The sequence below is a fragment of the Pezoporus wallicus genome, unplaced genomic scaffold, assembly GCF_028554395.1.
Source record: "Pezoporus wallicus isolate ANWC-B61680 ecotype Strahan unplaced genomic scaffold, APGP_CSIRO_Pwel_v1 contig_1876, whole genome shotgun sequence".
Taxonomy (NCBI): Eukaryota; Metazoa; Chordata; class Aves; order Psittaciformes; family Psittacidae; genus Pezoporus; species Pezoporus wallicus.
In genome coordinates, this window is record NW_026638337.1 from 2,323,359 (window position 1) to 2,347,139 (window position 23,781).

A 23,781-nucleotide genomic window follows, 5' to 3' on the forward strand; every position below is an offset into this window, starting at 1 on the left:
AGTGCTGGAGAGACTGAAAGTAACTGAAATTTCATCCCTGGCAGTGTTCAAGGCCAGGTTGGATGGGGCTTTGAGCAACCTGGTCTAGTGGAAGGTGTCCCTGCCCACGCAGGGGGTTTGGTACTAGATGATCTTTAAGGTCAACACAAACCATCCTATGATTTTATGAAATACCACGTGGGAAGCTGGAGGTGAAGATACAGTATAGTGTGTGGGTCCAAGGGAGTTGATCTGCAAGAGGTAAGCAGGAGTAAATCAATATTTAGAGTGTAAAACTAAAATCCTACTAAAGTATGTGTATTGCCCTTTCTCAAGTGAATGCTGGAAAAAACATTCAGAGAGGTTTCCCTGGGCAGTTTTAAAAGCTCTAGAGAGAGGAGAACACGTTTTTCAGAGGTAACTGGGACCTTCAAAGAGCAAATGTTGCCTTCTAAGAGCAGAGAACTTTACCTCCTAAATGTCCCTGTTTCTCCATCTTCACCCTGTCAGCTGGCTATAGCACTTTCCCATTTCTGAAGATCAGATTGATAGGGAACAAGGTATTTCTCAGACTTAGATCTAAAAGCCTTCCACATCCCCAAAACACAAATGTTGGCCTAGAGATAGTGACCCCATCAGGTTTGAAGAATTTTGCAAGGCACTGGCACTGCTTCCCAGAACTGGATGTTTTAAAAATAAATACTGAAGTATTGAAAATGCACAATGAATCCTGCCAAAAAAAAATAAAATAAAAGAAGAAAAATTGAAGCAACTTCCCTCCATAGTTACAGACACCCTGTTGCTGGTGATATTTCTTTAATTATTTAACGGCAGGCAGCAACATTCTTGGATGCTTCTTTTCTGCACTTCTATTGATGGCTGTGTTTTTCTGATCCACAAAAGCGGCAATATATATTCTGGCTTATTTGAGATTGGTGGCTATAGCAGTAAGAAGGAGGTGACTAAGAGGTCATACTATGCAACTATGAACAAGAAGGACACCTCTTTTGTTCTCAGACAAGTTCTGCACAGGGTAAATAAAGCTTTTAGGAATGAAAGTGGGAGAGGATACAGAAGAGAAAGTTACACTGTTTCTTTTCCATCTATTCACAATAGATAACCTAAAAGCAGAGGTGAGACAGGGACCCCACCTCTGTGAGGTCCGAGGTCCGTGCTGCAGCAGTTCACTACCATTTCTGGAAGGCTTCTATGATCCACTATTATTCATTATCTCAGTTAATGTACTGTTCCTGCTTCTTACCGCACCAGCTTCTGTATCTATCAGAAACAATCTTGGAAGTAATTTTATTTAAAAAATAACTTCAATCAGTTGGATTTATTAAGTTCTGTTTTCATTCGTCTCCTCCTTGATCTCTGTCCTAGAGCAAAGGATTCACTGTTCCCTGTCATGCCTCCACATACCAGTTTCCTCACAACAGAGCAGCTCTGACCCTTACAACTCCCTGCCAACCCAGACCTTCCTGGGGACAGACTTTAAGCTTGGTGCTCAGCTTCCTTCAAGTCCCATGTACAAAGCAAGAGTTGAGTTGCAATCTGGAAATTAACTACTGAGCCCCAGGTTGGTGTTCATGTGCTTCTCCAAGAGCAAGGCCACAGCCACATACCTTTATTCTTAGAGATGTACTTCTCATCCTATCAAACAAAACTTGAAATTCTGAAATCTATCTGTAAAATTAAAATCTCCTTGTTCTATGAGTATTTTAAAAACTCTGGATGTTCCAGATCAGACTCATCACCAGTGTGCACATTGTGAGCAACATGTGTCTATGCCATGCTCTGGGCAGAGCTGAACTACCTCTGCTTTTGATCCAAGCAAAAGGAAAAGTGATGCCTTAGGAGTGTGCCAGCCCTAGGTTCATGTACTATGCTTGCCAAGACCATACAGCTTTTTGGATCTGGCACAAGAATGTGGCACACTATTCTGTTTTTGGCAAGTAGACATATTTTTGCAATGGCACAATTCAGGCTTGTGTGTGCTTGCAATATACAGGGAATACACTTCCCCAACACTCTCCATGACTACTGGAGGAAATATAATCTTCATTTTCTTGCCAGAGGAGCATTCTTAGGGAGCTCTCATAGACCCAGAAGTGTTGGTTGAAAGGGACCTCTTGAGGTTCAACATACAGCTCAAAGGACAACTACAGTCAGCACTTGGTCAGGTCAGCCATGCTTTTCCTGGTTGAGTTTTCAGAACCATTCCAAGGATGGAGATTCCACCACCACTCTCACTAGTCTCCCAAACCATAGCCTGAATCTCTTAAGACACACTCAGTGGCCGTTGCCAGTCCTGCAGCTGGGCATCTCCCACTTCCAAGAAATACTTGGTTCTGTATTCTTTGTAACTCTTGAAATAGTTGTAGGCTGCTGTTTGATGAACTCTTGGCCTCCTCTTAGTCCCAGACACCTCAGCATCTTCTTCAGGTAATGTGCTTTAGGCCCAAAACTCAACACTGTTCCATATGGGCCAGTGCCAAGCAGAGGGGATAATAACACCCCTTGCTATGCTGGCCATGGTCTTTACAACGGAGCTGAGGAAGCAGTCTGCCTTATCTGAGATGAAAGCTCATTGTTGGCTCATATTCAACCTGACACCTGGATCCTTAGGTTCTTTTCACTGGGGCCAATCTGCTACTCAGCCAGTTGCTTCTAGCCCACACTGGTGCAGGGGTTGTTCTGCTGCCCATGCAGAGCTTTGCCCTTCTTCTCGCTGAAGAGGAAGTACAGAGTTCATAGTATTTCTGTTGGCCTTGTCCTCAAGTTTCTCATGATCACCTTGCACTGTAGTGCTAACTGCAGACTTCAACTAGAATTGTGGAGAGTTAGTATCTCTGTAAATGCTGCAAACCTAAGCCATTTTATCACAGAATCATAAAATGGTTTGGGTTGGAAGGCACTTTTGAGATTCATCTAGTCCAACCCCACTGCAGTAAGTAGGGACATCTTCAACCAGGTCAGGTTGCTCAGAGCCCTGTGCAACCTGACCTTGAATTTTAACAGGGATGGGGCACCTACAACCTCTCTGGCAACCTATTACGAGCATTTCACTACTCTCATTGTAAAATATTTCTTTGTTATATGCAATCTAAATCTGCCATTTTTTAGTAAAAAACCATTACTCCTCGTCTCTCCCCATCTTTCCTGTAAACCCCCTTTAGGTACTGAAAGGCTGTGATGAAGTCTCCCTGCAGCCTTTCCTCATAGCAGAGGTGTTCAATCCTTCTGATCACTTTTGTTGCCCTCCTCTGGACCCTCTCCAACAGGTCCATGTTTTTCCTGTACTTAGGACTCCAGAACTGTACACAGTGCTCCAAGTGGGCTCTCACCAGAGTAGAGTAGAGGGGCGGAATCACCTCCCTCGACCTGCTGGTCATGCTTCTTTTAATGCAGCCCAAGGATGTGGTTGGCTTTTGGGCTGCAAACGCACACTGCCAGCTCATGTCAGCTTTTCATTCACCATCCAGCTTTTCATTATCATATGAATGACCAGAAAGTAAAAGTTTAAAAAAGTAATTTGAACAGTTTAAAAACCTCTAAAATGTCAAAATGCCAACAAACCCAACAAAACTGAGATGAAAACTGAAACCCTCAAAATTTAACCAGAAGATATCTATTCCCCTTTAGCTTTCAGTGCATACAATACTGTAGAAGAGGGGCTCTAAGAGCATCTACAAAGCCTTTTTTATACTTTTGTAACTGTGCCATGTCGTTATCTTCAGATCACGTCCTCAATGACACCCATGCAGGAATCTGAACATTAATGGTGAGAACGTAATACTGAAATTCAGGTGTTTTGTGAAGGAGCTTCAAGGTCTGATCTGTGATGTGGAAAGAGGACAGAAAAGCTTGATTGTAGGGGCCTTTGGTGAATTTGAAGGACTGGTATTCAGGAAGATGAAAAGAAGAAATTACATAGAGAAGCTAATGAGGGATCCTGAGGTGAATCTCCTTGAAACTACAGGTTCAGGGAGAGTCAAAGTCCTTTGAGTGTAGTACATGTACACATGTACATGCTTGAATGCTGTTGTCTTTTTTTAATGAATTATAGCCTTAACCTGGAATTCAAAAGTCTGTGCCAGGATGCATTCAAATTCATGATACATTATTTGAACTTTGCAATCACATTGAAGAACCAATATATACTCAAATTTTGTTTCAGTTGTACTTTCAATATTATTACTGCTGGCTGCTTTTGTCAGTATAGTGGCATTTATGGAACCCAGTAGATGGTAAAATAGGAATGGCATCATCATTAACATCATCTTTCCTAGCAAGTAGGGAACATACTGTGCAAATCTCTTCCCAGCGTCCTCACAGGGTAAGATCACATAAAATAGAAGCATTTTTTTTCCTTCATCTAGAGAAAGCATTTCAAGAGATGGCAGTGAATGCTGTCACACTGGTGTTAAGCAGTGCTATTGAGTGAGAAAGGACACTTTGTTCTTAATGTATTTCCTTCTGTTTGTCAGAATGCCACGTAGGCTCAAACTTTCTCTGTATTTCTTTGAAGCAGTGTTGTCAGCAATGGCTTCTGCAGTCATTTTGTACCATACAAGTCCTTGTTCCAAACTTGTACAAGTTAGTACTGTTTTTGTTTGCATGCATATGAATTACTGGCATACGCAATGGTGACAACATCATTCCAACATGTGCTTTACTTCAATGAAGTGATACTGAAATAGTCAAGAAATGGCTAAGAGTTGGGCATGCAGAATTTATTAGAAAGTGTAGAACACTAATATGATCACTAAACATGGAGAGAAAATTTTCAGAGAACCAGAAGCAACAAACAGCAGTTTTCTGTTTTCCAGTATGTAGCTTAAAACTGCAGACCACTGACCTTATTACAGTACAATTCAGAGCTCTTAGTAATGTGTCATCTTACGTGCAGAGTAACGTGTATCGGATATAGACTGTTACTTGTAGCAAAATAGATGTGCAAAGGGGGCATGTGCAGAGAAATGTGGAGCAAGTGATGCTCAGTTCTTACTCAGGTACACAATGAGCAGCAGCCACAGGAGCCTATTCAGTAATCCAGTTGCCCCTGTTAGCTACAGGACTTCTGCATTCTCCAGTCTCCTGAAATAGCATCCTGCATTCTCATTCTAGTAAGAGCCACTTGCTAGATCTGTAGGAAAAGTAGACGTTTCATCATCTTTAAACGTAGTCCCAGAGCTGCCTTCCATCTACAATCCCTCTCTTGCTCTCTGAGATATCACCTTTGTATGATTTGCAGAGTCTTGGTATTAATAGATCTGTATGTACAATAACAAAGGACCTTTAAGATACCACAAATTTTTTAATGTATCCTTACAGCCAAGTAGCATTGGAGAAAAGAAAGTGGATAAGTGGGAAATGCTGAAAGTAAAATACAGAGTCCAGCTTGGGTAAAAAAAATGAATACTCAGTTTTGAATGTTCACTGGAATGAAACAACACCAAAATACTTCATTTTGGAGAGGAGTGGCGAGCTCAGCTTTAAAAGAGGATGGAAAGAGGTATCTGGATCCTTAGTCTAGAGATCAGATCTTCAGGGCCTGCTTCTCACTGGAGAATTACAAACACGAAGGAAGCATTTAGGCCAGATTTTGTGACATCTGCTTAAGAAAATGTCCTTTGATAAGGGATCCAGAGAGATTGCCCAGTATCGCAACACATACCAATCCTGCGAACATTCAGCATTTAATCTTTTCTGACATAGGGCTACACAGGATAGCTATCCCTGGAGATGCTGTTCTCACCAGGCATCTCTTCTGGTATAGCAGGTGTGCAGCCCCTAACAGTGCTGTTTAGTTCAACTTGTCATAGGTAGCACAAGGTTCAGGAGAGCCTTAGGCACCTCAGGTGTTGGCTGCTGAATAATGTGCCATAAGTACACGAGCAGCACCTTGTGACACCTGAATCACAGCATGCCAAATGAAGGAGGGGAGTGGCAGAGTAAGCTAATTCCTGCCCGTCCCTGAGAGAGAGTCCTGTGTCCCTGGGACAGCCAGCATCACACAAACCTGGATGTGATCCCTTTTAATTGCTTACTGCCTTAGCAATATGAGGGACCAGTGAGAAAAAATGGGGAATAATGTACCACTCATATTTGAGCTGGTGAAAGATATAGCACAACTAGTATTTCCTGGTGTGCATGTCTGGAAGCAGAACAACTTCCAGTACAAGTAATGTTATACATTCATCCAAAAGGATGTGGTGTTAGTAGTAATAAATCACCTGGCTATAGCTACAGCCACCAACCAAATGCCCATACAAAAAAAACAGCATACAGGATTTATTAAATTGGACTGCTGTAAACCAGGTAAAACCTTAGGCTAGGGCAATGGATTTACTTTCTGGGTTTTCTAGTATAGGACTGGATAGTCTTGCTCTGCATAGCTGATCAGCCTTTGTCTTTTGCTCTGTCTTCCGCAGGACCATTAAAATGCCAGCCCCAAGTTAAAGTTCCAGGCCTTAATGAAAAAACTTCACTTAAGACAAAAAAGAAAGCTACTTTCCAAGTTTTTTAAATGAGAACATTCACTCAGAGCTGCCCTTCATCATGTTACAGCTAAATTCCCATGCTGGGGGGAATTGAAAAAAAAAAAAGTTCGTAGGAGCTGAGGATGTTTGTCTGGCAAATAAGGCATAAAGGTCATAAATAAAATGCAAACCAGTGCCTAGGTGCTATCTGAGATGATATTCTGAGATAACAGAGATCTGGTCTCAGAATCTTGTTTGCAAAAGAAACAGGTTGGCAAAGAAACTTAAAGACATTCTGAGATACTGGCTTAAAATGTTCATGTTGTTTGACATACAGCTTAAATCAATGCAAGCTTTGGAAGTGCTGGATGAATTTAAATCCTATTCAGGTAATTATGTTAGGAACGTGAAGCAACATAGAAATTTTTAAAACATCACCTACTAATTTACACAGCAAAATGCAAAACCATTTGAATCCTCGCAATGTTTTTGAAACAAGACATTTTTATAAATTAAAATAATTTAGGAAAAGATTCCAAAAGCCTTTAGGTACCTATGGCATAGCTCAAGCACAATTTAGATACCTGCATTCAGGTGAGTGAGTCACAAAAATTCCGCCTGTGGCATGCATACCTGAAAGACACCTAAGCTGTCATCAGTGGAGTTATTTAGGCACCTAAAGTACTTCTAACGCATATTCCCAGAGGCCTTCTTATCTTGGATGAGTGTCTCAGCAGACATTTTGTTTCACTGTGTGTTTAGGCATTCTCAAACTAATTGTTCAGATACCTAAAATCCTTCGTAGATCAGGGATGTTTACAGCATGCCTAGCCTGTACCCAGGATCATCCTAGGAGTAACTTGTACCCCTTACCCCTTATCTTTTCCATGTGACTTGCAAAAAGGAGCCTTCCCTCAGCTCTATAGGATAGTTAGGTGAGTAAATCAGGACTGCAAATTACTGCCTCTGAACCAGGCACTGGAAAGTCAGGTTGGATGTCATGAGGCTTGGGTCCTTGTGCATCTGAGCCTTTATGACTCTTCATCCTAATGTACGTAATTGTAAACCCAGGGTCTGGCAGCCACTTTTCCAGCAACACTAAGTAAAGACAAGACTGTCTTTGTACTGCCATTCATTCTCTGAGAGAGTTTTGGAGGCCTTATAAATCATCAATATGCATGGAATTTTGCGATCAAAGGCATAATCTGAAACTATGAGATCTTATTTTCTTAAAAAAGAACAACTTTTGAAGGACACACCTTTTAAGAACAAAAGACCTTAAATAAAGCACCCTAGATCATAGACGTCTTATCAAAGATTCCTGCTCCTATACTGAAAACGTCATTATGGGTGTCAAATCATTGCTAGGATGTTTTTACACACTAGACAGAATGGCAATATTCTCTGTAAATGAGAAACATTGTAATTATAGATTGCCATTGCAACAGGCAATACAGCAACCTGGGCTACAGTGAAAACAAACCTTCTGGCACACCTTTGTATGTGTCTTGGCACTATGGCTGGGAAGGACCAAGCAGACTTGTCACCCTGCAGATCCATAGTATGTGATATCAGAGGCTAATGGAGGGAAAAAAAGGCAGTTTGCAACTGTCATCTGACCTTAGGGCTGAAGCTTTTTTCCTTTTCAGAATTAACATAGCAGCTACTAGAAGAACACAACACGGAAATGTGACTAAAAATAACATATCCATAACAGAGAATTTAAACAAGTTTTTAATGCTGTGAATAAACATGCTCATGTCAGTTGGCCAAATGTTTTCTTTGCATGAAGACACAGAGAAGGATTTCACCTCAAAACATAACCTACAGAAAATGTTCATCTTTTGAAGGCAAGAAGAGAGTCACAGTAAAATGAAGGTTCTTAATTCTTTAGGTATCTACTTTAATGGTGCTGTTCCCTCCTCAGACTTTTTCTCACTGTTTGTTTTTGCCTATTTCCCCACTACAGGCCTGCATACAGGAACTCAAAACCACTGCAGTGGCTGATGTCCAGCAGCAGCCTCCTCCACACTCTCCCAAAGCCCACAGTCCTGGATGATCCACTTAGCAGTGCCTAGACACTGCCTTGTCCTCCTGAAAAATGGCTTTAAGTGCAGGGACAGAGGTCAAAATTAAAGTTATAGTTAAAAGTTGCAGCTTCCACCAGTACTGCAAATACTACTACAAAATAATTGTAACTCTGTGAATATCACCCTCCCAGTGGCAGTTTCTAGAGCTCTTAGGGCCACTAACACAAATATTTAGTAATAACCCACCAGAAACGTCAAAGTCAGGAAGTAAAATGCTACACCCACAGTTTTGTGTGCATTATATTTCATTAAAGCATTACAAAACAGAAAATAGCCTCAGGAAAGTTCATTTAGCCAGTTAAAGAAAGATGTGATTTTTTTTTTTTAATATGATGCTGGCTTATGTATGTATCCGTTTTCTTTTCCTGACCTTTTCTAGATCAGCCTCTGTTGTTTAGAAAAAGAGGCTGTCTTCAATTCATGCTGGATTCCACCCAGAATCAAAGGATTTTGCATACATGGATCAAGAGATCAAAGGTGTTGATAATCTCCTGAAATCTGCTTGGTTTTGCCATTAGTGTTAGCTTTGGTAATTACTATGTTAAAGAAAACAGAGTGAGTTGAGTTTGGGGAGTTTCTCTTGCAGTATTTATTGCCATTCGCAGTTTTGAGACACACTAGACTGCTATATATCCCTAATTATCCTCTTATGTGGATTTCTCTCCTTTAGCAACTGATGCTACATTTCTCTTTTAAAAAGTGAAAATGCAATCTAAGAAGTGCTAGCAGTATCTGTACTGGCTCTCTCAGTCTGATAAATCTTGAACAGATGTACAATTCATGAACTGAAAGTACATGATATAACAACTCAACTATTTATTGACTTGAAGCAAAGCTTGTTGCTAACAATAGCCTATTCAGACCATATTTATCTTCTGGTAAATGCACCAAACAGATGAACCCAATTTAGTTCTTATCACAGATGGAAAACATTTTCTGGTTTATTCTTCAGATAATTTTGAGCTTTTAAAATACTTCTGCAGCTTTTCTTAGAGAAGGATATTCCAGAGCTACAGAAAAAACCTCTACACCAATTCATGCACTCCATCAGCTTGCTCATTTCAAGGTTATAACAAAGTTCATCCCAAAATGATGTCAACAATTTATGGCAGTAAACATCTGTGTTCCTAATACACTGAGTAGTTCATAATGCACATGACTCATATTTAAATCATTCATTCCAAGTCTTTGAGTTTTCATGTGGAAAACAATGGAAGAATGAAACAAAACTACTGCAGTGTTTTAGGGGAAAACCAAATTTGAAAAGCTGGGATATTCTGAATAATCTCATAATCATTTTAAATGGTTTGTGGCAAGAGAAAAAAATCAGTAAGTGGGCATCATGTTGTAAATCAGGCTGTAATCCATGTCAGATTCTCAGTAATGGTAGAGAAACATGTATCTTTAAACATGAGCAACACATGAATATGTATATTGAAAAACATATAGATGGATGCAAACAAGTCAATACTGATACAAATTTTGACCTCCTGATTTCACTAGCACAACTGGAAAAACTGAGGTACTCACTGCATTAAGGAAGAACAATACAGTGAATTTACGGTAGTTTAATATCTGCTACGGATGTAGTTTTTTAATGCAAAGCAGACACTGAACTTCTTTGCATGGTTAAGAGTCATTATGTGATGGATGCAGCCGCACAAACTAAGGGCATTCAGCCAGCTGACTCAGGAGGTCACTGCTGCAGAAACATGCTTTTATTTGGGTAAGAAGCCATTATGTGTTTGGTAAAAAAGAACTGGGGCTCTTGATTTCCATTTATTTTGATATTTAGGCACTTAATGAAAAAGTGGAGCATCTCCAACAGGGAGGTTTGGTGCATAACCATAGGAAACCATGATGTACTCCAGATGGGAGAAAACTCAGTTGGGAAATCCCAGTACAAACTTAAATAAATAAATTGTCCAAGAGGATTATATCAAAGTTTTTAATTTGTCAGCAGTCTAACTTAATTTCAAGCCTCTAGATTATCTTTATAAGGGAACTGCTTTAGTCTTTCTTGTGGGACGTGGTTGGTTTCGTATGACATATCTAAACAGACATGGAAACACGAGGGTGAGTGTTTAGGATGCATCTCTAGCCCAGTGGGTTGGATGTTGTCCTGGAAATCTGCTACTCTTGGCTCTCCATAATGTTTCCATGCAAAATCATTCATCAGGAGAGGGAGGCTGCTTTCTTCTTCCTTCTTGCCATACTCAGTTGGCAAGGATACTAGTCCAGAGTATGGGAAACTTTAACCTGGCTTCCACACCCAACATGAGCTATGTGTCAAGCTCTTTGGAAAACAAACCCTGAAACCTTTGAGTAAATTCAGCCCAGCTGAGGTGATATGAGCAATTCCCATCCTCTGAGGCTGGTTTTTGCAAAGCACCAGCCTTGCAAAGGGTGGGTGGTGTGTCACAATGGCCAGCCAATGCACTGGTTGCTTTAGCTACAGAGGAGAGTGGTGATGACTTGTGGGTGGCCTATGGGCAACACTGCCCCTTTCACTGCTGTGCCAGGCACTGAGGGTGCTTTGGGACCTGTGCTGTGGACAAAGCCTTGACCCCGAGTCACCCGGCAGGTGTAGCAGTAGGGACACTTGATAGCATGGGCTTGCTAGAAAATTGCCCTACCTACCTGGAGATTGTGCTTGGGTGAGGGGCATCTGCTGGGAAGCAAAAAGCCATGTGCAGCTCTAAGGTCCTGTAAAGTAGTGGCCAAGAATGGACAAACCTTGCTCTAGGTGCTAATCTGACACTTGGGGTCAGCCAGGAAGCTTCCACTAACAGTCCGTATGCCGGGACATGAAGAGGCTAGAAGCACCATCTCCCAGCAGATTGCTGGGATTAGTTCTCTCACCCATCCAAGAAATCAATCTTGGTGATTATTCTCTGATCTGGCTTTTTAATATGGGATTGCATATATTTTGTGAGGAAGATCTTTATCCTTCACATTAGCAATTACGATACACATTCCTTTAAACACAGCATATATTTTTTGAAATCTTGTAATCAGGCTCTTTTTTACAAAAGTAAAGGATGTAGGAATGCCATTTGTAAATGAATATTGTAAAGAATATGTGAGTAACAAGGTTAACACATTTCTACTACAGATCCTGTACCAAATCTTACAAATCTTTTCAAATTATTGTTGTTTTCTGCTTTCATCAGTTCATGGAAGCTCAAAAGAGCTAGCTAAATTTCTTCTGAAAGGAATTACAGATTCTGAAGAATCAATAAATACAACTGTATTCCCAGCAGAACATTTTTATATTGTGCTAGACAAGGATGAAGATGCATTTCCTGTAAACTTAGTTACGAAAAAGACAGCTCAGAGAGTACAATTTAATTACTAAGATATAACAAGACATCTGGGGTATCTGCTAGATTGTCAGCTTTTGAAAGAGTTTACAAAGTGATTTTACAGAAAAAAAAAAGGCTTATTTTTCTGTCTAGGGTGGTTTTTGCTATGGAAGTTTAGATGTTTATGTGGAAAGGAAAGTTTGTCAATATTTTAAAACAGGAAACAAGAAAGATTAAAAAAAATAAAAAGCCGGCCATGAGGCATTAGAGGTATGACACTTCACAAAAACAGAGGAGTCCTTTCACAACCAATCATTTGTTCTTCCCTTATTGTATGTATAACATTTATAGCAGATTCCATACCACAGCGTTTGTTAACATGAAGAACTGATGGTAGAAATTTTCACTCTCTTAGCCTTTGAAAAAGTTACTGAGTTTGTCATCGATATTTCTGTATGAGTAGCCTTGCTGATTTTTCTAACCTAATCATTTAATAGTGTTCCATGTTCCTACAGTATTTATTATCAAAATAAGCAAACTAACCCTTGATCTTAATTGCACTTTGAATTGAGAATAACCTCTTTTTCCATTGTGTTTTTCTAGTTTAATACTGGTGAAATTCCATTGAGTTTATGGTCAGTTACCCCGCTATAAAACTGATATAGTGGAGTATAAAGCTTTTCTACTCAGCTCGTCTTTTATCACCTCAGATTTTTATAGAAATACACCCTACTTTTTATAAAAGCTCCCACTTTCTAGCTTGTTGTTCAGAAGCTGTAGATGTGGATGTAGATGCAGACAACCATCCTCAGGAAAAAAGGTGAGGTACAAGGGGCAACAGTAGCTTTTCAAACCCCCTACATAATTTTGACTTGGAGACAATCAAGATTGTACTGGGACCTCTGTGGCACCTCAAAGAACCCACAAGTCATCCTGGGCTTTTTGTCCATCAGCGGCTCTGTCCTTAAGAAAGTAGCCTCCCTATGCAGCCAGCCAAGAATCATAGAACTGAAATCAAAGAAAACCTCCTAGGGGCTCTCTGCCACCAAAGTAGCACAAAGTGGCTGAAGTCTCCTGCCGAGTGAAGCAGCCAACTTCCTTGCCTGCCCAGATACAGCTTTGAAAAGCTCTGATACATTCTTTACACACATGATATTCATTACTCATTCTAAGTACAATATAGGAAGTGTTACTCTGTACTAGGATGACTACATGTCCTGTACTGACACTGTGATAAATAGAGTATTATAATAACTCTTCTTTGGTGAGAGCTTCCATCTATCTCTGTTAGTGACAGTATCACCATTAAAGCTATGTATGTAGGTTTAATCTCTCTGGCTGCTCTTTTTAGGTAGGCGGTCTTTTCTGAAGTCTGTTTCCTTCTTTGCTGTTATCACTTCTTACTGACAAAGGGTAGATGGCTCAAACATTGCAAACAACCATGGTAAGACAGTTCCTGCCCTGAAGATAATATAATCTACTTTGGATGCAGAAAATTAATTGTTTATTCTGAACTTTTGGTTTCTATACTAAAACTTTGCCCCACTGGTGCATAGCTGGCAGTGCCAGACCTGAGCCGTGGGAGAAGACCAAAATGCAGCCCAACCGGTGGGGCAGAGGCGAGATTGCTGCAGTCCCAGCCTTGCACCTAGGGTTGATTTTCTCATCTGAAGGGATGTCAACAGGAAATGTACGAGCAGTGAAGGAAGCAATATCCCAAGAGCTTTCCCAACCACCTGCACTCTATTGTGTTTGGCCTCTGGGTCTTACACTGCCAATGCCTGGCTGTAACAGCAAGGGTGGAAGTGTCTTTTCCCTGTCGTCCCTTAGCTTACCCATTAGGGTGATTTCATCTATGACAGGAGCTGAAGTACGAAAGCTTTCCAAGCACAGTGAGCCCATAACTAAGACTCCTATCTCCTGATCCCATGCTCAGGTGCACCCTGTCAAAGACAAGGGGGTGGCATCAACTCTGTTAGGGTTTTGAATAGGTTCGCATAGTTCTTTGGTCAGCTATAAGCTAATCACAAGACAGAAATGGCTTGGGACTTGCCAGTGATACCCTGGCCTCTTCCAAATTCAAGAGGTCAGGATCTGCCCCAGATTGCATTTCATACTGGAACTGCTTCTGTTTTAATATTCTCACTATAACCCAAAATGAGCTCTATGTACAAAGTACTTGTTTTCTGAAAATCTGGCCATGCTGACCTGTTGATAATGACCTTCCCTAAAACAAAAGGCATCTCCAAATACCTCACGACTTTGTGAGGACTTTAGACTGAAACACAGGTGAAACCTATTTAAACTTCCATATTAGCAGAGAAAGACATTGGCAGAGAAAAAGAAAAGAAACCTCCCTATAACCTTGCAGTTCAAATCCTTTTTCAGATAGCTGGCTTCAGTTTCAAACAAGTTTCATAACAGAGCAAACAAACTCAAAATATTTGATGGTAACCATCCAAAATGCTTGGAGTTTTTGACATGCTTTCACATGTACTTCTTGGCTCCAATAAACAGCAGGTTAGTGGCAATGTGAGTTTCTCCTGTCTATTGCCCTCCTGAGTCCCCAGGAGGCAAAGGCATTTCATATCAGCCTTCCAGAAGGTCACATTTGCTCCTGAGCACATGTTCTGCAAATAACAGAGCTCCGTTTCATATCAGTCAAGGCAGGGGCATTGGTAAATGTACATGTTCTGCAACACCAGATGATCTATTATTATTCTATTACTATACTGAGATTTACTCTCTCTGTGTCCTGACTAGTCAATTCACTTATGAATTCTTTTCTGCCTTCAGTTTTCTGTGATTTAAAAAAAAAAATAAAAATGTAGCCCATTTAGATTTCCTGTAGACTTGCAAGAAAATGAAATAAAATGAGATCTTTTTTAAAGATTTTTTTAATACTTTTTACCTTTGTGCCTTTGCCCCTTAATAACCTTCTACTTATGACTGCACAAACAATACCCTTTCACCAGGGCCACACTGCTTGTCCAGACTCAGAAGTTCTACCATTCAAATGGTATATAAAAAGGAAGAAGTGGGACAAATGCATACACTTGCAACCTGCAGGTGCAGGCAGGACCAACTGAAGTTTTAGACATATGTAATCTGAGGCCACTGTTTGAGAGAACAGGTCCCACTCCTCACAGTAGCTGTACATGTACATATTCTGACAGGCTTCTGGCACTAGGCAGCTGAAAATGATGAGCTGTCTCAACAGATTAAAACTAAATTCTATTGAAGAAAACAACATATAAAAATTGTGTTCCTGTATAATCTGTGTGATTAAATGTTACTTGTTTCAAAGCTAATGTTTCTGTCACTTTCAATTACAGCTTTTGGAAGATTTATTCTGCATCATTTAATCTCTTTAAATAACTCTCCTGTTCAGCTTTCTTATAGGGATTGGAACATTTAGTATGAATATTACACTCTTACTAACTTATACAATAACATTGCTGACTCTAAATTAGAATTATATTAATTATATCTGCCTCCCTTAATGCCTGGAAATTGAAAAGAGAAAAGGAACGAAACTAAATGGAGTCACACTCTGGAACCTTTTTACTGGTCAAGTTATATTGAGCAGGCTCACATCACTTTTCTGTGATGAGCAGATGAAGATTTAATCAATTCTAAACAGTGACAAACATTTCTTGTTGGAGAATACTTTCTGAAGCATCCCAATTCTTTTTTATTTGCTATTCCATATGCTGAAGGGCTGAACAAAATTTTTCAGTTGGTTTTGTCGTTTTCAAGTTTTCAAATACTCAAATTGAGTGAAGTTATAATGAGGATAAGCAAATTACAACTTGTTCGACTGGTTTGAAACTGTTGACGGAAACAAAGTTAGACAAAAATCCCTGTTTTGTTGAAAGAAGAGCCTTTGAATCAAAGGCAATGTAAAATGCCCTTTTACATGTCTGCAGTTGGCTGAATACTTTTCCGTTATTAATCTAAGGAAATTATGATTTATTTATAAAAAGGAAACTACATTTGCAATTAATGAGTAAGCCGAAGACAGCGGGGGAGGGAGCTTTGCTGGCAAATAAAAGGGGCTTGTCACCAACCGCTGCTCTCCCAGGCAAGCTCTGCCACCTCGTGGGCTGCTCCCCTCTTACAGGGCTGAGCCCAGAGCTGGGAAGCAAAGAAACACAGCCCCTTGGAGAGTACAGAGAAGTATAGGGAGATATAGGTCTGGAGAAATAAGAAAAATATAATAAATAGTATAAAGAAATTCATCGAAATGAGGGGTTTGAATCATAATTCTTAAAATTTGGCTCTCATTATAGAGGAAATCATGTCATCAGGGCAGCTAAGCTTATTTTTCAAGCTTATTTTTCCAATATTTTTCCAGATAGCAGATTTTAAACCATCATTAGATACAGTGCAGCTATTCAGTGTTTGTATTACTGGATCTGGGAGTGGTTTTCACCTCCCAGATCCAGGTAAAATGTCCATGCAAGTCCCACATCCCTGCAGCAACAATACCTGCTGTGCTCCAGCCACAGACCGGGGCACCCTGACTCACAGGTAAATGAATCTGTACAGACCCCAAAGCATCACAAGTTACACACTGACAGGCAATGCTAGATACATGCCTAGTACAGCTCCATGACCCAAACAGGCTTCTTTTGTACCTTTTTTTCCCTAACATGAGTTCACAGAAGTATGCAGATCACTGCTTTTTCCATTTGCTGACCTAAACAGAAACCTGAATTGAGTTACAAACAAAAAAATTACTTTTCCTTGCCAAGCAAAAAGCTAGAAAAATAGTCTGGACCAACCTACAAAATGTCTTTGACAAAATCATTAAGCAGTTGAAAACACAAGCTTAGTGATTTCAGGCTTAGAATGTTACTCACTTAACTTTTCCTTTAGAAATGTTGTACCACTTTGGCTTTTCTTGCATTTTCAGGAAGGAATAAAGCTACTAACAAATCAAGGCAAAATCAGCTAACACTTTCAGTTGCCCTCAACAGCTCTGCTCAAGGTCCATAGACCGCTTTTTGCTTTTCGGCTCAAGATCCTAACGGTGAATGTCCTGGCTAGCAGCATCAAGCTGGGCAGGACTGCTTGAGAACTGTGGGTAGACCGTGTTGTTATGCAACTGTTCCAGTGTTATCTCAGGCCTCCAGCTTCCTGAACTTGATAAGGTACAAATATGTGATCCATCACTGAAACAAATTACTAAGCCTTGCAGTGGAGAAAGTGTCTGTGCTGTAGAATGTGGCAGACACCCAAGCAGTGATGTCATCTTGTGACATAAATATAGCTGCCCTCCTCACATATATGCTATTTTAGCCATGCCATCTCACCAACAGTTTGCTGTAATCTATCACAGAAGGAAAAAAAACATTTTTAATATTCGATTCAATCATTTGACCTGAAAAGCCACAAGAAATAAGGAAAATGTGAAAATGCCACCATTTACAATGATGACTTTTTGTATTTCAGAGTTTGACTATTATTGGCTAAACAAGCACAATCAGCTCTTAAAGGAACTGGATTCATTGTTATTTCCCTGTGAAAAAACTAAAAAAGAAGAGTGAGCTGGAAGAAAATTCTCAGATATATCCATATGGCTCTGATCCCTTAGGTCTCATTTACAAAGTAAGAAAGAGAACTTAAAACATCATGTGCTTTCAGTAATTGTAACTACTTGTTATAAGATAAATCTCTGGATTTCTAGCACTTGACAAACTGCTAACGAAAACAAGGAGCTAAATGAGATGTGTATAAAAGATGTGGCTCAATTTTGTTTCTGTGACCAAGCACACAGACAAATCTACCTACCTGAAGAGCTGGCAGTCACCATGATAGTTAAAAAATAAGGATCCCTCTCCCTCCCCCCCTCAAACAAGTGCTTTTCAATAAATTTCAAGCAGTACATGTGAAATAATGGTTCTAGATTATATATTTTAAATAATAAATTAAATATTCTGAAGCATTGGAGATTGTTGGTGACTTTGCTATTGTAGCTGCTTTTTGTATTGCAGGCACATACAATAGTTAAATGGATTAATGATAGTTAAAGAATAGCAGTAGATAAGGACAATGTGATTTTGCTTCAATTATTGATGAATCATGTGCTACAATCATATTTCCTTGGCAGGGGCTAGAAACTAGCCATACTTCTACAATGATATAAAAATAGGAAAGTCTATTCTACTTAATGTTTGGGAATTTTTTCAATGAGCATTGTTTGGGGTTTTGTTTGTTTGTTTTTTTGGTTGTTTTTTTTTTTTTTTAATAAAACTGTTGTACAAATTCCTGAGGTAATCCAGATTTTGCTGTATACTGCAGGGAATTTACATTACAGTTCCTTACATTTATTTTTATAATGCTCTTTTAATAGTATGATTGATGAGATAGTTTTGAAGGGAAAAAAATCAAGTAAGGAGCCTGGGTGAGAGATGCAGGCATCTTGTTTACCATTAACCAATGGCAGCAAGAACAGAAGTCTCTAAAATGATGAAGCAGAAGGTCAAAGATCTCCTGTAGAAGCTGACAAAAATGTATAATTTGATTCAATGTGATGAAGAAAATAAAAACCATTCCTGCAGAAAGCTCTTTTCTAGGACCATCAGCAGAGCATGTATTACACATAGGAGTACCAATTATATTTTTAATAAGCACTACACACAGCATTTATAGTCACTGAGATTTAAACAAGGAAATAATCTGACTCTGCTAGCTCACCAGATACATGGAATAAGTAGGCAATACAGTTTATTTCGCTTTCTGCATTCTGAGAGCTGTTGTTATGACTCCTACCTTTACCACTTAGGAAGTACTGGCTGCTGTAGAAGATATGATGTGTCACTGCACCCTTTAAAATGCAGTCACTATTCACCAAGACTATCATTACACTCATATTGTAATGAGATTATTCTAATCTCAGAAGCAGAACCATAGCAAGGCAGATTATTTGCATTTTTTCAGAGTGGTTAGGACCCAGGAACAAGCAAGCTTAAAATTACTGGAATTCAGTAACCCTGTGGTGGTTTTAAAAGGAATTGGATACACTCTTTCCCTTGGTTGTTGAACCCACATCATAAAACCCTTCCTGAATCTTACTAGTCTGATACCATAGTCCAGAGAGAGGACAGCAGAGCAATACAGGAAAGGAACACAAAAGAGCTCACAACATACTGCCTTCAACAATTATAACGAAGGTCTACTCAGCTTGGTTTGGGGTGACAAGGTAAGGCTTGCAAAATGAATGGCAGAGACTAGAGGAACACACAGCTGCAGACAGATTTGCATCACTTTACCTATGAGGAAATGACCTCATGATTTGGGCCAGTGCAATAAAATCTCCTGCTATTCTGTCCTGTGTACTAGTACTTGAGTTTTTATTATAATTTGAATTCCACAGTAGGAATTTGAAAGCCACAGTAGGAAGCTGCTCATGCTGCATGTTATTCCTGTGTTTTAAAACATCCATCTCCTGAATTTTTTTACAAACAATAGTTAATTTCTAAAAATAAAAGAGGCATTTTAGATTATTTTTAAACAAAACCAAACCTGTGAGTATATGAGTAGCAGCAACTATAGCAGAAGGAGCTAATTTGTTTATCTCATTGAGGGCCTCATGCAGTGTCATTTTTCTTTTTCACATCCCTGTGCTGTTCAAAACACCACTTTATGGCATAGGGCTTTACAAACACACTTTCCTTCAGAGTCTGATGGGTATTCTCCTGAGGCTCTCAGACAATTACAGTAAAAAATAGAGGCATCAATTGCAATCTTTTCACACAGCATGGTATTACTCCTGCTGAGGTTTTAATTTGTCCTGAGACTGTACATATCAGCAGTTTTTCAAAATTACATTAGAAACTGGTATTTCATTTGGCCTAAAATTCATCTTGTTTTCTTGCTGCACCAAGTTTTCCCAGACACTGAAATCGGTGTGGTCCCCAAGCTTCAGGCAAAGGGCCTTGGGATTTAAAGATTCACAAGTTGCCCAGATTGGTAATTCTGGAACCTAGCCAGGCTGGGGAAGCAACAAGGGGCTAACATAACACTACCACCTCAGAGAGAAAGCAGCAGAAAGCATTAAATACAATATTATATGCTGGGATATAGGGAAAAAGAACTGGGATGGAAACTGGTGGAAGAAAGGGAGGAAAAAATCTCCCTCCTGTATCTCTGTATGTTGATTTTGCTAACTTGTCTGAGCCCAATTTTTCAAAGCCATCTCCTTTTCCCTGCAAAGTCAGTTGGAATTTTACTGTACTTTACAATGACACATAGACTGCTTGTAACAACAAAACTTTGAATTTACATAGATTTGCATTAGGTTACACCTTCATGCTTGTTTTTATTAAAACAAAAAATCCTTTTTCTAGTGAAGCTGCATATAGTTTATCAAATATATAGAATCACAGAATTGTTAGGGTTAGAAAGGACGTTAAGATCATCTAGTTCCAACCTGCCTACCATGGGCAGGGACACCTCCCACTAAACCATGTCACCTAAGGCTCTGTCCAACCTAAAAATCATAGTCCAAATAAACTATTGCCTAATACAAATTAATAATACTGATTCTAAGCAGGATCTGAAGAAAGCCATAGCATGCAATATAACCATAAAAGTTGAAAAAATGAAGCTATATTTTATTTTTTTTTCAAGAAATTTTTCTGAGGCACTCTGTCTTCTATGTGATTTTCAAGTTTTACAGAGCAATATTGAAAGGTTCCTCAGGTTAATATTTCACTGAGAAGTGATATGACTTCTCTGATATTGAGTAGCTACAGCAGAGAGGTTTCTAAGGGTATACATTGTTAATGCAAAGATTTTAAACCCCAGGATTTTCTGATATGACATAAAAATCAAAGATGACATTCAGCTAGATCAAGAATAAAGCATCACTTAAATGGAACACACTTTAAAAAAGAACAATAAAAAGCCCGAGTTGATCTAAATTACTTTTGAATAGGAAAAGTAACCTTATTATTTCCTTAACTCTCATCTTCTGCTCATTACCATCAATATATTTCTATATAAGTTTGTAAGTATTTTTTACAATGCTGACAAAGTGTAATTTTTGCTAATTGCATCTGGCCTCCTTCGTGGCAATCCTAATGCAGAGATGATGAATTGCAGAATAATTTATTCTATCATGCCTGTGTATTTCTTAGTTACCTACAAAATAATTTCAGCGTTTAAGAAAGATAGGATACTAGATTAGAAAGACAACAGATCAACAGATCAAACCCTGTTGCATACTCTGGTCAGTATCTGATATTACAGGACAAAGAAAAAACCCTGTTCTTAACCACCCACCTATCTATCAATACAATGTGAAGAAAGACATTCTTTTTGATCTTTACTGGCAATCTGCTTACTCTTTGATGCATAAGATTTAAATAGCCATGGATTTAATAGGAAATAATTAAGTTTACATAAATAATTCATCCACAGTATTTGATATTTGGAAACAAACAAACTTTGGAGAACACCTTTATTCTGAATCACAGGATGACTGACACCAGCATGTACAACAGGGGAACAGAAAGCATTATACTGATGAATGTTGATGAATGATGAATGGTGTCAAGGACATGCACCATATGGTGTTCAATGATAAACAGAAATTAAAAAAAAAGGGGAGAGGAAAGCAATGACACTTTACCTTTGGGTGCTTCTGTAACATTTAGCAAAACATCTAAATGGCCAAGAATGAGTATTCCACTACACTACTGAATATAAAATGTGACGTTAATAAAATTTTAAATCTACTAAATCAAAGTTTCTTTATACATTATAGACAAAATCCTGAACCTACAGAAAGTAATTGAGGAAGTAATAGAGGAGCCAACAAGGAGAGGTGCCATGCTTGACCTTGTGCTCACCAACAGGGAATTGCTCATTGGAAATGTGACACTCCAGGACAGCCTTGGATGCAGTGATCATGAGATGGTCGAATTTGAGATCCTCAGGACAGTGAGAAGAGCGTGCAGCAAGCTCAGTGCCCTGGACTTCAAGAGAGCAGACTTTGGCCTCTTCAGGAACCTGCTTAGTAAGGTTCCATGGGATATAGCCCTAGAGGGCAGGGGGGCCCAGGACTTTTGGCTGATATTCAACTAGATCCCAACTAGAAGGAAGTGCAGCAGGAGGGCCAGGAGACCTCTGTGGATGGATAAGGAGCTCCTGAGGAAAATTCAAATGAAAAAAGAGGCTTATAAAAAGTGGAAGCAAGGACAGGTGGCCTGGGAAGAGTACAGGGATGTTGTTCGGGAAGCCAGGGACCAAGTTAGAAAAGCTAAGGCCCAATTAGAATTAAACTTGGCTAGGGGTATTAAGGATAACAGGAAGGGATACTACAGGCACATAGCAAATAAAAAACAGACTAGGGAGAACGCAGGCCCCCTCAGGAAGCTCTCGGGAGAACTGGCTACGCAGGATTTGGAGAAGGCTGAGGTTCTGAATGACTTCTTTGCCTCTGTCTTCACTGGCAAAGGCTCTGACCAAACCACCCAAGTCTTGGAAGGCAGACACAGGGACTGTGAGAATGAAGACCTTGGGCCCACTGTAGGAGAGGAACTGGTTCGAGACCATCTTAAAAACCTGAACGTGCACAAGACGGTCCTGATGAAATCCATCCGCGTGTCCTGAAGGAGCTGGCGAATGAAGTTGCTAAGCCACTGGCCATCATATTTGAGAAATCATGGCAGTCAGGGGAAGTTCCCGATGACTGGAAAAAGGGAAATATAACCCCCATTTTCAAGAAGGGGAAAATGGATGACCCAGGGAATTACAGACCAGTCAGTCTCACCTCTGTGCCTGGCAAAATCTTGGAGCAGATTCTCCTGGAAGGCATGCTAAGGCACATGAAAAACAACAAGGTGCTTGGTGACAGCCAGCATGGCTTCACTAAGGGGAAATCCTGCCTGACCAATTTGGTGGCCTTCTATGATGGGGCTACAGAACTGATGGACAGGGGTAGAGCAGTTGATGTCATCTACCTGGACTTGTGCAAAGTGTTCGACACTGTCCCACACGACATCAATTTGATGGACGGACCACTCAGTGGATAAAGAACTGGCTGGATGGCAGCACACAAAGAGTTGTGGTCAATGGCTCAATGTCCAGCTGGAGACCAGTAATGAGTGGTGTCCCTCAGGGATCGGTGTTGGGACCGGTCTTGTTTAACATCTTCATCACTGACATGGGCAGTGGGATTGAATGCGCCCTCAGCAAGTTTGCCGATGACACCAAGCTGTGTGGTTCAGTTGATACGCTGGAGGGAAGGAATGCCATCCAGAGGGACCTTGACACGCTTGTGAGGTGGGCTGATGCCAACCTGATGAGGTTTAACCATGCCAAGTGCAAGGTCCTACACCTGAGTTGGAGCAATCCCAGGCACAGCTACAGGTTGGGCAGAGAAGAGATTCAGAGCAGCCCTGTGGAGAAGGACTTGGGGGTGCTGGTTGATGAGAAAATGAACATGGGCCAGCAGTGTGCGCTTGCAGCCCAGAAAGCCAACCGTATCCTGGGTTGCATTAAAAGGAGCGTGACCAGCAGGTCGAAGGAGGTGATCCTGCCCCTCTACTCTGCTCTTGTGAGACCTCACCTGGAGTACTGTGTGCAGTTCTGGGGTCCTCAACATAAAAAGGACATGGAACTGTTGGAACAAGTCCAGAGAAGGGCCATAAGGATGATGAGGGGACTGGAGCACCTCCCGTATGAAGACAGGCTGAGAAAGTTGGGGCTGTTCAGCCTGGAGAAGAGAAGGCTGCGTGTAGACCTCATAGCAGCCTTCCAGTATCTGAAGGGGGCCTAAAGGGATGCTGGGGAGGCACTCTGCATTAGGGACTGTAGTGACAGGACAAGGGGTAACAGGTTAAAACTTAAACAGGGGAAGTTTAGGTTGGATATAAGAAGGAAATTCTTTCCCGTTAGGGTGGTGAGGCA

At 40.2% G+C, this 23,781-nt stretch overlaps 1 long non-coding RNA gene across 1 annotated transcript; it reads right to left on the reverse strand.

Annotated features, from left to right (window-relative positions):
- Positions 1-8,180: 8,180 nt before the first annotated feature.
- Positions 8,181-13,284, reverse strand: LOC130599697 (uncharacterized). Its single transcript, XR_008972282.1, has 2 exons — positions 12,721-13,284; positions 8,181-8,569 (listed from the first exon to the last, which is right to left on the reverse strand). It is a non-coding gene; the product is annotated as an uncharacterized LOC130599697 (long non-coding RNA).
- Between the last annotated feature and the right edge of the window lie 10,497 nt (positions 13,285-23,781).